The sequence below is a fragment of the Pithys albifrons genome, chromosome 16, assembly GCF_047495875.1.
Source record: "Pithys albifrons albifrons isolate INPA30051 chromosome 16, PitAlb_v1, whole genome shotgun sequence".
In the NCBI taxonomy this organism is placed as follows: Eukaryota; Metazoa; Chordata; class Aves; order Passeriformes; family Thamnophilidae; genus Pithys; species Pithys albifrons.
In genome coordinates this window covers 13,964,242-13,975,874 of record NC_092473.1, presented here as the reverse complement: position 1 = coordinate 13,975,874, position 11,633 = coordinate 13,964,242, and the positions used below count along the sequence as shown (strand labels likewise).

The following is an 11,633-nucleotide window of genomic DNA, read 5'->3' as shown; positions in this document are numbered from 1 at the left end:
AAACAGCTTAAAATAATGCTCATCACCAAGAAATAAACTTGGACTCTGGTCAATCTTTCGAAAAAATAAATAAAATAAAATTAATCCCTGCCTGCAATAAAAGAAGTGGCTTCAATTCCCAGACCTCCACACCCACAGCCCCTGCCCCTTAAACCAGCTGAAAGTGAAGCCTTCAGGGACCTGGTACCCGCCATCGATTTTTCGTGGAAGGTGCCCAGAAGGGACGGTGATGGACTGCGGGGCCACCACCCCCCGACCGCAGCCTCCGGAGCGGGGGAGCTGAGATGGATCCATCGGGGCAGGGTTGTTGCTTCGCTGTGGCTGTGGTTGTTGGAGCCAGGGCTGGGCTAGAAAAAGCAAGCGGAAGCCATCAAGGTGGAGGAGAGGAAACGAGGAAGAAGAAGAAGAAGAAGGGCCGAAGGGCTGGGGTGAAGCAGCCATTAGGAAAGTGCTGATGCAGAGGTTCCCTCGTGTCTACGGGCAGAGTTGGAGGAGTTGCTGTTCACGGACAAAGGCAGCAGGAGGGAGTGGAGCTTTGTAGAAGCCGGAGCCTGTCTCACTGGGTGTCTGTGTTTCATTCCCTGTCAAAAGCCTGGGAGCTGGGGGAAAAAAGCAGGGAAGCGGCGAGCTGCAGCGCTCGCTCAGGATCAGATAGCAAGAAAACCAATAGCGGCGAGAAAAAAAAAAAAAGAAAACCAACCCACATCAACCAACCAACCCACCCACCCTCCACGCTGAGGCTGGAACAGGCAGGTCCCTGCCAACTCCACAGCACGCAGCAAGCAGGGAAGAAGGGAAGAAGTCCACCCTCCCTGGGCAGGAGCGGAGTTGAGCCCGAAGGATATTTGATGACACTTTGGCAACGATGGGTCCCCCAGCATCTTCCACAGCCCATTTGAGGGTGAAGGCTCCGAAAGCACAGAGGGAGTTTGAAGCTAAATTCACCTGAGTCTGGATCTCTTGGTCTCTGGGATTTATCTATTTTTCTTTTTTATTCTCCAGGGAGAAACCAAACCAAGAAAAAAAAGCGTGGCTTTTTTTTAATCTCCCTCTTTCTTTTTTTTTTTTTTTAATTTTTTTTCCCTTTCTTTTGGAAGAAGATAACATTTTTTTTCCCTGTGGTTGGAATGGAGGGGTTGGATCTGTGCCTAAGAAGCAGCAGCCGAACGTCGGTCCTGGGAGGAACCCGAGTGGATGTGGGGTGCCCTGCCAGCTAACTGTCCAGGACCCGCAGCCCCACGCCCGGGGGGGCTGGATGCAGTGAGAGGTGAGTGCCGGCTCCGGTGCCCGCTGCCAGGGAGCCGAGGCGACGGCTCCGCCGCTCCTCCGGCTCCGTCTTAATCCCAAGTCAGAGGCAAAAACAGCAGTCTCATAGTGAGTCAATCACTTCCACCTATTGCAGCCCTAATGGAGAAATAAGACGGGGAAGTTTCGCAGCGGCAGCTTCGCGGGGAAAGTTCCCCCTCACCCCTGTCCCCGGAATGCCAGGTTGGGGGGGATGTTTTGCCAAGCTGGGTGCCGTCACCCTGCCGATGCCATGGGCCCCCTCCTTGCCCAGCCACCAGCGAAGGGTTTGCTGCTGCCTTTTGGGCAGCCTGTTCCTCACCAGGTTCCTGCTCCCCTCTTGCTTCCCCTGGGCCAGCTCGCTTCCTCACCCAAAAACTTTTGCACGCCGCTTGTTTTTGGAAATGCCCACGCGGGGTTGTGCCCCTCTGTGCCCACACATGTACACTCACGTGTGTGTGTGTGTGTGTGTGTGTGTGTGTGTGTGTGACACACACTCGCCTGACCCTCTTGTCCCCAACTCCCCGGGCCCCACCGGTGCGGGGACACGCTGGGGGTGAGCCCAAGGGCTGTGGGGCTCGGGGGGTGCTCCGAAGGCGAACTGCAAAGCGCAGGGAAAAAGCCAAGCGAGCCGAGCAGGGCAGCAGCAGCAGCAGCAGCATAATTGCATCACTGTAATAGTATCGGCGCTGAGCACGAGCCAGGCGAGTAAAATTGTCCAGAAAATGAGCTGTACTAAAGTGCCTCCAGTTTGCAGCACCTGCACGCCTTCGCTGGGTGCTCGAGGCCGCTCGTATTTTTAGAAGTCTCTCTTAATTATAGAGCAAAGAGTGTGAGAGGGAAAATGGTGTGTATTTAGAAGCATTCGTTCCCGGACGGTTTCGCAGTGAAAATGAGCACAAAATCACCAAATAGGGTTTTTTGTCTCCCCCACTGCACTTGTGATTTTGAACCACCTGTTTTGTTGTGGTGTCGGCAAACGAGGGCTGGATTTTTTCTTTCCTGTTCTTAGAAAGCGTGGCGATGACTTTGCCTGCAACAAAGATGGGAAACAATCCTGATGCCTTCTCTCTGCACCCCAAATCAAACCCAATTTCTGTGAGAACTCCCCACTCCCATCCCAGCAGTGACACTGGTAGGGACAAGGGATTCTCATGCCGGTGCAGGGTCTCCTGCAGGCACCAAAGAGCTGGGGATGTTTTATAGCTCACTGTGAAAAAAAATCCACAACAAACCCTGCAACAACTCGTTTTGCTTCTATAAATCTCCTTCCCTTCATCCCCTTCTCTGCAAAACTTTCTGGGGCCTTTTGTTTGGAACAGCAGGTGAAATTTCCTTTGTGTGAGCACAAAACAATGAAGCCACCAGAAAATAATGAAAACAAGATTAAAAAAGAAATTAAAAAATAAAAACCCCTCTCCTTGCCTGCTCTTTTCAGGCCTGGAATAACAGCGAGTGTTCCTGTCCATGTTGGATAGGCTTAATAAGGCTCCGTCTTTGCTGGGGAAGGCACCTTAAAGGCCACTTTATTTCTTGCCTCTGATCCAAAACACACTTTGAAATCCTGTGTTGCCTCTGCTGCTCTTTACCCAAAGGAGCTGCTTTACCTGTGAAGTCAAGGTGTTTTTTTTCTGAGCCCTGGAATGACCCCGGGGGATATGGCAAATCCCTCGGAACCAGCTGGGGTGGGATGTAGGTGTCCCCCCCTTTGCCATGGTGCTCTGTGGTGCTCCTTGATGTTCCCAGTGGGGTTCCCTCTGTCCCCGACACCGGGGTGGCTGCACCGGCAGAGCGGTGGAACCGTTCCCGCTGCAGATAAACTTCGGAGGAGCTGTCAGGGGAACTGCACGGGGATCCCAAACCCCGCATTTTCTCCCCATTTGTGTCAGGTTTCAGGGTGTGAGTGTGCCTGAGAGACAAGGGAACCTCACCCAACCTCTGTGCAAGGGGGAAAGAGGTCAGGTTGGCAGTTTTGGGGGTGCTGTCTGGAAGGAGTGGGAGCACTGTCAGGGATTGCCGGAGGGACAGATCTGTCCCCCTCTCCTGTCGCCGCTCGTGTGTGTGGCACACGGAGTGGCACCTTATGTAAGCAGCGATGGCAGCGCCGTGCCCTGGCTGTGCCATCCTGCTCTGCCCTGCGTGGCCTCTGCCACCTCCCTTATTCCCTTCTCTGGGGGTCCCCTGTGGGTGCAGGTGCTGTTGTACCACTGTGGGAAGGAGGATAATCCCCTTCCTTGTCCGGGAGTCACAGAGTAGTGAACGGCTCCAAGCTCAGGGGTTTCTCCAGGGTTCATGGTTGCCTCTTTCCTGGCACTGGCTCTGGGTTCCCCAGCCCTGGGAAGCTGGCACAAGACTCAGGCCACTTTTTAGGCTCTTATGCACCCCTTGGCTAAAGTCCATCCCAGTTTGGGTTCAACAGTGCAAAGGCGAGAGCTGCCTCTCATGGATGAGGAGGGAGAAATTGTCCTCCAAGCACTGGTTGGCAAAGGACCTGTGTCCCTGTCCCAGATCATGAGCCTGTCCCTCCATCCTCACTGGGTGTCCCAGTGCCCACTTGTCCACCTGCCCTGCACCTGGTGTGCCTGAAATGGAGGAAAGAATAGAAAAAAATGAGCATTAAGGGGCAGAGCACGGTGGTTGCCTCATTGCTCTGGCTCCACTCCAACTTCTGAGTATAGGGAGAAAGGTGGGAATGGGGTGGCAGGTGACTGGGGGTGACTGTGGGTCTGTCACCTCATTGGGTCATGCCCCTCTTTCATCATTCCTGGCTCGTTCCTATCTTGTTCCCTGGCTCTATGTCAGTCCTTCAGTCCCAGCTCGATCCTGGATCCCAGCTCGACCCCAGTTCCCAGCTCACTCCCTCATTCCCAGCTTGCAGCGAGGCAGGTCTGCCGGTGGGCGATGGATTCTTTGCAAAGCTCTTTCAGATTCCCCCGTTGGACTTTTGAAGCATCTGGTATCACTATCTCAGCGTCATTATGAATTAATTAGCATTAATTTCCTGTTCTGGTATCTCCCATTGCTGGGAGCCTTAGCCTGGGCTTTTTCTCCCCTTACACCCCTAAACAGAAACAGTCACATCCAGACTGCCTGGCAGAAAGCCAGAGAGAACCCACGTGGTTGGGGGGTTGGGGGCTCCCCATCCCTGTCCCCATCCTGCACTGTGTCAGGGGGTGCTGCCAGGATTTCAATGCTCTGTTAGCCAGGATAGGGTTGGTCCTGGGGGAGCCTTGGTGCTGCCAGCACTGCCTGCCCACTTGCCATGCCACTGGCATGGGACATGGATGTTTTGGGGATCGGAGATAACGGCTGTGCCATCCCTCACCTCCGTTTCCCTGTGGGCATGAAGGGCAGGTGATGCCCAGGCTGTCCCACAGGGGAAGGATATCCCCTCCAGCTCCGGGAAATCCTGATCCTGGCTCCCCAGCCTGTGCTAGCGGCACCAGAGGTGTTCTCCTCTGGGATGCTGTCCCAGGGATGCTATTGCCAAGGATGCTGTTCCTAGGAATGCTGATCCCAAGGAGGTTGATTGCAGGGATTCTGACCCCAGGAAGGCTGTCCTTAGGCATGCCGACCCTCTAGATATCTGACGATGGGAATACAGACATAGCAGGATGGGATGAGGCTGGGATCCTTTGCCCTGCCCACCTTCATCCTGCTCCATGAGTAACCCCCAGGGAGGCACAGCCCAGGAGTGGCCACCCGGCTCCCTCCCTGAGCTCACCTGCACGGGTGAGCCCTGGTGAGTGCAGAACGACTCAGAGGGATGTGAGTGCAGCACCTGCTGCCTCCCAGCCCCATCCCACCCCACCACCTGCTCCTCTCCCTGCCCCACAGCAACACAACCTTCCTGTCCCCCCACTGCTGCTCCCCTGCCACCACCATGTGCCCCATGGCAGGGCCACAGCAACCCCCAGGGCCAGTCCAAGCCCCCCGGAGCCCTCGGCACTGTGGGCTGAGTTGGTGGGGTCTCCCCCCACGCTCTGTGAGCCCCGAGGCTGAGGCGGGGTGGGGGTGGCAGCCCCGGGGGTGCGGGGGGATAACCCCGGTGTCCTACATCCCCGGAGCCCGGCTCGGGCTTACGTAACGGCCGTGCTGCAGTCTGCTCTGCTCAGCGCCAGTGCCACCGGCAGAGCTGCAGCGCCGAGCCCATCTCCCTGGATATTGGCTTTTTGGGGAGAGGGGGGAGGGAGGGGGACACCTGCGGAGCTACAGGAGCCTCAGCAAGCAGCCAGCACCTGGAGGGGGTGGTTGACAGGGCTGATTGGGCACATGGTGGGGGTGTCTGCCCCCAGCCCCATCTGTCAGTGACCTTGGGAGCCAAAGTTCCCCAGGGTGTCAGCACCGTGTGGAAGGAAGGGCTGGGGAGGGGGAGAGCAGTGAGGGACTTCCTGCCGTGGTCCTGGGAAAGGGGTCAGGTTAGAGACCCTGTTGCATCCTCTGCCAACCGTGCTCCTGTCTCTCTCTTGGAGAGATGGGGAAAGTGAGGCAGGAGGCTGTGGCATTCCATGGGGAACAGGTACCAGGGTCCCTCTGGATGGGGAAGGAATGGGAAATTACCAGCCCCTTGGATAATCCCTAGTTGGAGATGTCCTGGCCCAGCCTAGTCCCTTAACTCTGAGCCAGTGTACCAATCTGGGGCTGGTACACAGGCACAGGGACCTGCTGGGAGCAGAGGCCTGGCACTCAGGGCAGCATCCTGGCAGGGGAGCACAGCTCTGGAGTGTCCCACTCTGGCACGGCTCTGCTCCGGCACAGCTCTGCTCCGGCACGGCTCTGCTATGGCACAGCTCTGCTCCAGCATGGCTCTGCTCCGGCACAGCTCTGCTCCAGCACAGCTCTGGCTCCGGCACGGCTCTGCTCCGGCACAGCTCTGCTCCGGCATGGCTCTGCTCTGGTACAGATCTGCTCTGGCACAGCTCTGCTATGGCACAGCTCTGCTCTGGCACAGCTTTGTTCCGGCACGGCTCTGCTCTGGCACAGCTCTGCTATGGCATGGCTCTGCTCTGGCACAGCTCACTGAAGCAGGAGGAGGGTTTGTGTCCCAGTGGTCACTCAGTGTTGGGAGGACCTGGTGGGTCTCTGGCCCACCCTGAGGGTGCAGGGTCACCTGATGCCACCGGGAGCTGGGCTGTGCCTTCAGGGTACCTCAAGGCCAGTGCTGAGGTGGGGGCAATGCCACCACCCGTGGGTGCCACTGCCTGCAGGGATGTCTGGCAGGGCAGTATGGATGTCACTGCAGCCTGGTGGGAAAACCCAGTATGATCCCAGTGGAAAAAACATGGTGTCACCTATCAGTGAGAGCCAGGGCATCCTGCAGGGACCACATCACCAAGACCCCCTCTCGCTCTTCCCCCTTTGCCCCTCATTCCCAGACTCAGCTGGCATTTCTCACAGGACTTGGTGGGAAAGAGCCCAGGCACCCCCCCAGCATTCCACCGAGTCTGCTGCTCTCCTTGGACATCCTGTCCAGCCCCGCACCCTGAAGCCAGGGGGGAACCAAGGACACCAGTGAGCTCATCCCTCCTGCCCAGGCTGGGAAAATCATTGCATTGTGCTCACTGCAACAGGCTCAAAGGCCTTTGGTTCCCTTTTAGGACACGTCTGGAAAGGAGCCACTGAAACAAATGCCAGGAAAAATAACCCTTCGGTAGTGGCCACTTTCTTGGTGGGTTTGGAAGGATCTATATATGGATCTCTCACCTTGGGGAGCCCTTTGGGGCTGCTATGGATCGTGCTGCCCTTCATCTCCATCACAATCCCCCGGGGGTGGGACACCCAACTTGGTGGGATCTTGCTCCCCAGACAGGGTGGGATCTGGCACAAGGTTCTCAGCTGGGCTGAGAACACCCTCCAACTCGTTACACACACAGGCCAGCTAATCCCCATCTGACAGCGAGTCATCCTTCCCACCGTGCTGAAGGCTGGAATGACAACGTGGTTAAAGGGGCTGATGAATTAAGTGCATCTTATAAATACATCAGATATTAAAATTCCCAAATAATTACAGTGCAATGGATTATGTGTGGTGCTGAAAGGCAAGCAATTCAGCAGAGCAAAGGAATTACAGTGATAGAGGAGAGGCAGTGAAGCATAATTGCACCCAGCTCTGTTCTGATGGTGGGGTAGAGCTGGGGCTGCAGTGGGAGTGAGGCTGAGCAGCACCGGAGCTCTGCTGGCATCCAGAACTTGTCTGGGATGCTGCAGGGGTTGGGGAAAGTGAGTTGGACCTGCAGGGTTTGTGGAGGTGAGTGGAAGAGAGCTTTGCTCTGCTTCAGCCCTTGTTCTCCCCTGGAGGAAGGCACTCTGCTCCCAGGCTGGCTCTGGCCAGACGGATGTGCAGGCTTTGGCCATCACTCTCTCTGGCACCCGACTGCTCCCAGTGCTTCTGTGTGTGACCCCACAGTCAGTCCTTGAGCAGATCAAAGACAAGAGAATCTGATTTCCTTTTCTTTTTCCCTTTTTTCCTTTCACTTTTTCCCTTTCCTTTTTTCCCTTTCCCTTTCCATTTTCCTTTTCCTCTTTTCCTTTTCCTTTTCCTCTTCCTCTTCCTTTTCCTTTTCCTTTTCCTTTCCCTTTTCCTTTTCCTTTTCCTTTTCCTTTTCCTTTTTCTTTTCCTTTTCCTTTCCTTTGCCTTGCCTTGCCTTGCCTTTTTCCTTTCCCCCTTTCCTTCTTCTTTCTTCCCTCTTTCCTTTTCTCTTTCCCCTTTCTTTCCCACTTCCTTTCTTCCTCCCTCTCCTTTCCTATTTCTTTTCCTCTGTCTCTTCCCTCTCTCCTCTCTGTCTTTTCCTTTTCTTTTTTTTTTCTTCATTCTTTTCCTTATCTTTCTCCTTTTCCCCTTTCCCCTCGCTCTCAGGCTCCATGTTCCACAGGCAGTGTGGGAGGTCCCGGCAGAGGCTGCCAGGTCACCCTGTGCCCCAGGTGTCCTCACACAGGCCAGTCTGTCTCTCACACCCTCACTCCTCCGTGTTTCCTGGCACTGGTGGAACAGGGTGGGGTTTGTTGGTGCTTTCAGCCCCCCTGCCCTGGTGAGGAGGTGCCACCTGCCATGGCCCTCATAGTCAGCATCCCCAGCATGATTTGGCTGCAGAGCTGCCAGAGCAGAGGCTTTTCCCTAATGAGCTGGTGCCGGTTTGCTCACTAATGACATGGAGCGGTGCCATCTCCAGACAATTAAGTTGTGTTGTCCCAGGCTCTAATAAGGGCACGAAGAAAGCCAGGCATGGAATGCCGTGTGATGGCACGTGTGAGGGCATGGAGAGGGCTGTGTCCAGGCACCCACCAAAACCCTGTGAGGGCCACTGGCCTGTCCCACTGCCACCCATGGAGCTGCCTCCTCATCCTCCTCCTCGTCCTCCCCCTCCCCAAAAGGGCTGAGAGTCCCACAGGACACTGTCCCCATCGTGCCCCCCACACTTGGTGAGGACACAGGGCCATGTGACAGCCACCTTCGCTCATGCAATGGCATTTGTTCTCTAATTAGCAAAATCTGGCAATGCGCACTGTTGTCCCCGTCATTAATTATTATTAATTATTTGTTATGCAAATAGGGCTGAGTAGCACAGCGTTGAAGGCAACACAAACAAACACAGTCCCAGGCCCAGGCATTTATGTAACAGCAGAGAGTGGGCACTGCAGGAGCCCCCAGAGCCATCCCAGCCTCACACACTGTCCCCTGCACAGGGTCCCCTGCGAGCTGGGGACATGTCGATGGCATCAATGGCAATGGGCACTGCAGGACTGGTGCTGGAGGGAACTGCAGGAGTGAAGGATATGGGATGTAACAGGGAAAATGGGGCTTTTTAGGGGATAAGGGTGATGGGAGGAATGCAGGGGTGGAGGGCAGGTGTATTGGTGCTGAGTTGCTGAGGCAGGTGGTGCTGGCAGAGATGGGAAAGTGATCCCTGTGTGTTGTGGGTGCTGATGGTGCCCTGTCCCACCCCTTTTCCTGTGGTCCATCCCTAGGAATGTTGCCTGGGGAGAAGTCGGGATATTTCACCAAAGCTGTTACAGTAAGTGGCAGTTTCCTGTCTCCATCCTCTCTTGCTGGGGATGGATGGGGGTGGGACCCCGCTGTGCATTCACCCCTCCCACCCCTCTGCCTGGTGCTGATGGTCCCGAGACATTATTTTGGTGCTCCCCACCCTCACCTTCCCCTCCATCCAGGGCTTTCTTCTTCATCCATGACTCCCTTCCCCTTGCATGCCTCTGATCTCACCATCAACCCCAAAAGCAGCCACCCATCACATCTCTGTGTCAGGGACCAGTAACACCAGTGGCACTGTGCCACAGGAACACAGGCTGGCAGCAGCACAGCCCTACCTAAGCCCTGCCTGAGCAGTGGGAAAGGGAACTGAGAAAAAATGGAAATTAAAGAGAGGAAAGAATTAATAAGGATCCTGCCTCAACCACAATGGCTTTGTTTCAGGAGAGCTGATACCACACGCTGGCTAACACCACTCCTCAGAGGGTTTTGGGAAGCAGAGAGGTTTTGGCAGTGCCTGGGTGCAGTTTTGGTGTGTGGCAGATGCGAGTGTGTGTTGGAGCTGGGCTTGGTCCCTGCCCAGCCACTGATGTCCCCAGTGTCCTGTCACTGTCCCCAGCCAAGCACTGCACCATGAGGCAGCCGTTGTCATAAAGGAGAATCCTGGCAGAGAGGAGATCTGTTCTCACAAGGTGATGCCTGTCCTGCTGGGTGCCACTGTGGGGCCAAGCCCTGGAACATCAGACATCCTGCCTGGAGGGCTGCTGGCTCCTACTGTGTAGGGAATCATCCTATGGTATCTGCATAGTACACCCTGACTACACAGAGCACAGGACAACCCATGAGCTTGTGGCATTCCTGCCTCCATACCCCAAGCTCCATGTGGATCACCTGTGTGTCCCTCCCCAGCCCTGGTTATTTGCTTTTTGCACTTACTAGATCCCCAAATCACTATCCCATAAGACTTGCTGCTGCATTCCCTCCATCCTGGGGCATTTTCTCTTTAGAGGAATGTTTCTTTGGAGTATTCCCAGCAGGGATGGGAGAGGAGCAGCACTTTGCACAAGCTGTGCTCAGAGCTGCAGCAACGTCCCGACAAAGCTCCCCCATTATTCCCGTGCCTGATGTCCATGGGGAATTCATCCTCTTTTCTTCCTTCTCTGCTGCAGGAATCAGCTCTGGCTGCTGCCAGGGTTATCTCCATCCTCCAGCTTGCGGCACGCTCTGCTGGTTCCCCATCCCTCTGAGGGCTGGGGCTTGACCCTGGCCGGGCAGCACGTGCTCCTGTGGAGGAGGACGATGGCTTTATTTTCCCATCACCAATAATGGGTTTGGAGATAAAATCTGGAGGAAAACTGAGGGCTCATGGAGCTTCCCTGCCTGCTGCCTGGGCACTGAGGTGTGCTCACTGCCCCATCCTGAGCCCAGGCCTGGGCCAGTGGCTGCAGGCAGGGCTGGAGCCAGATGCCTGTTTCTAATAGCGCTCAGCTCCCGCCGTGAGCCGCGCTCATCCTCGCCCGCTCCAGACGATAACGGCGGGGATGCCGCCGCCGGACAGACCTCGCGGTACATGTCAAAAGCAGCTGAAGGTGAAAGGATCTTGCATCTGTGCATCAGTCCAGATTTGTGGGGCAAGAATGCTCTGAGGTGCACCTTGCCTGGGAGTCGTCCCCCCTGGGGGTTCCTGGGGCTGTGGGGGGCCGGAGGCGCAGGCGGAGCCCGGGACGCTCCATGGAGCGCAGCAGGAAGGAAGCGCTTGCCGAGGACACAGCCAGCACCGCATGCATCTCCTTACATATGTGCTATTTTCAGCTTGATGGGGAGCAGGCCAAGTTCTCCAACAGATTGAGTTTGGAGCTGAAATGCTCCTCTCCTCCTCCCTGCTGCCCAGCACCCACTGCCTGCGGGCACAGAGAGTCCAAGTGTGCCCAGGGCACTTCGTGCTGCCCTGCACAGTCCGTGTTCCCACTGGGCGATGCACGCACTGTCCCAGTGCTGCCACTCTCCAAACCCCCATCTTGTAGGAAGGCCACAGGATCTGATTCTGCTCAGGAGGACAGTAACTCCAGCTTCTCACTTCCTCATTTTGGACTGGTCCAGACACCAGCTCCAGCATCCTCACAAATCCATGTCCACTCTGGAACAGCAGCTTTGCCTTCCTTTGGCTTCACACAGTCATGCACATTCCCATCCACTCTCTCTTTGCTTTTTTTTCAAGGAGAAAGTGTCCCTCCTTCCTGCTCTCCCCAGATCCCCTCTCCTGTCACCTCCCCTCACCCCCAGCACTGTGACCCTTCCAGAAGTGCAGCTGTTTTTGCAGCCGTGTCCTCGCCCTGCTTGAAATGCAGGAAAGAAATCCATGTGC

The 11,633-nt window shown here is 55.8% G+C and overlaps 1 protein-coding gene across 1 annotated transcript in view; it reads left to right on the top strand.

Annotated features, from left to right (window-relative positions):
* Window positions 1-441: 441 nt before the first annotated feature.
* LOC139679300 (ATP-sensitive inward rectifier potassium channel 12) overlaps window positions 442-11,633 on the top strand; it is a 30,278-nt gene continuing 19,086 nt past the window's right edge. The window contains exon 1 of the mRNA XM_071570908.1: window positions 442-1,267. The gene's annotated coding sequence lies outside the window, so the exon portion shown is untranslated. The remainder of the gene's footprint in view (window positions 1,268-11,633) is intronic.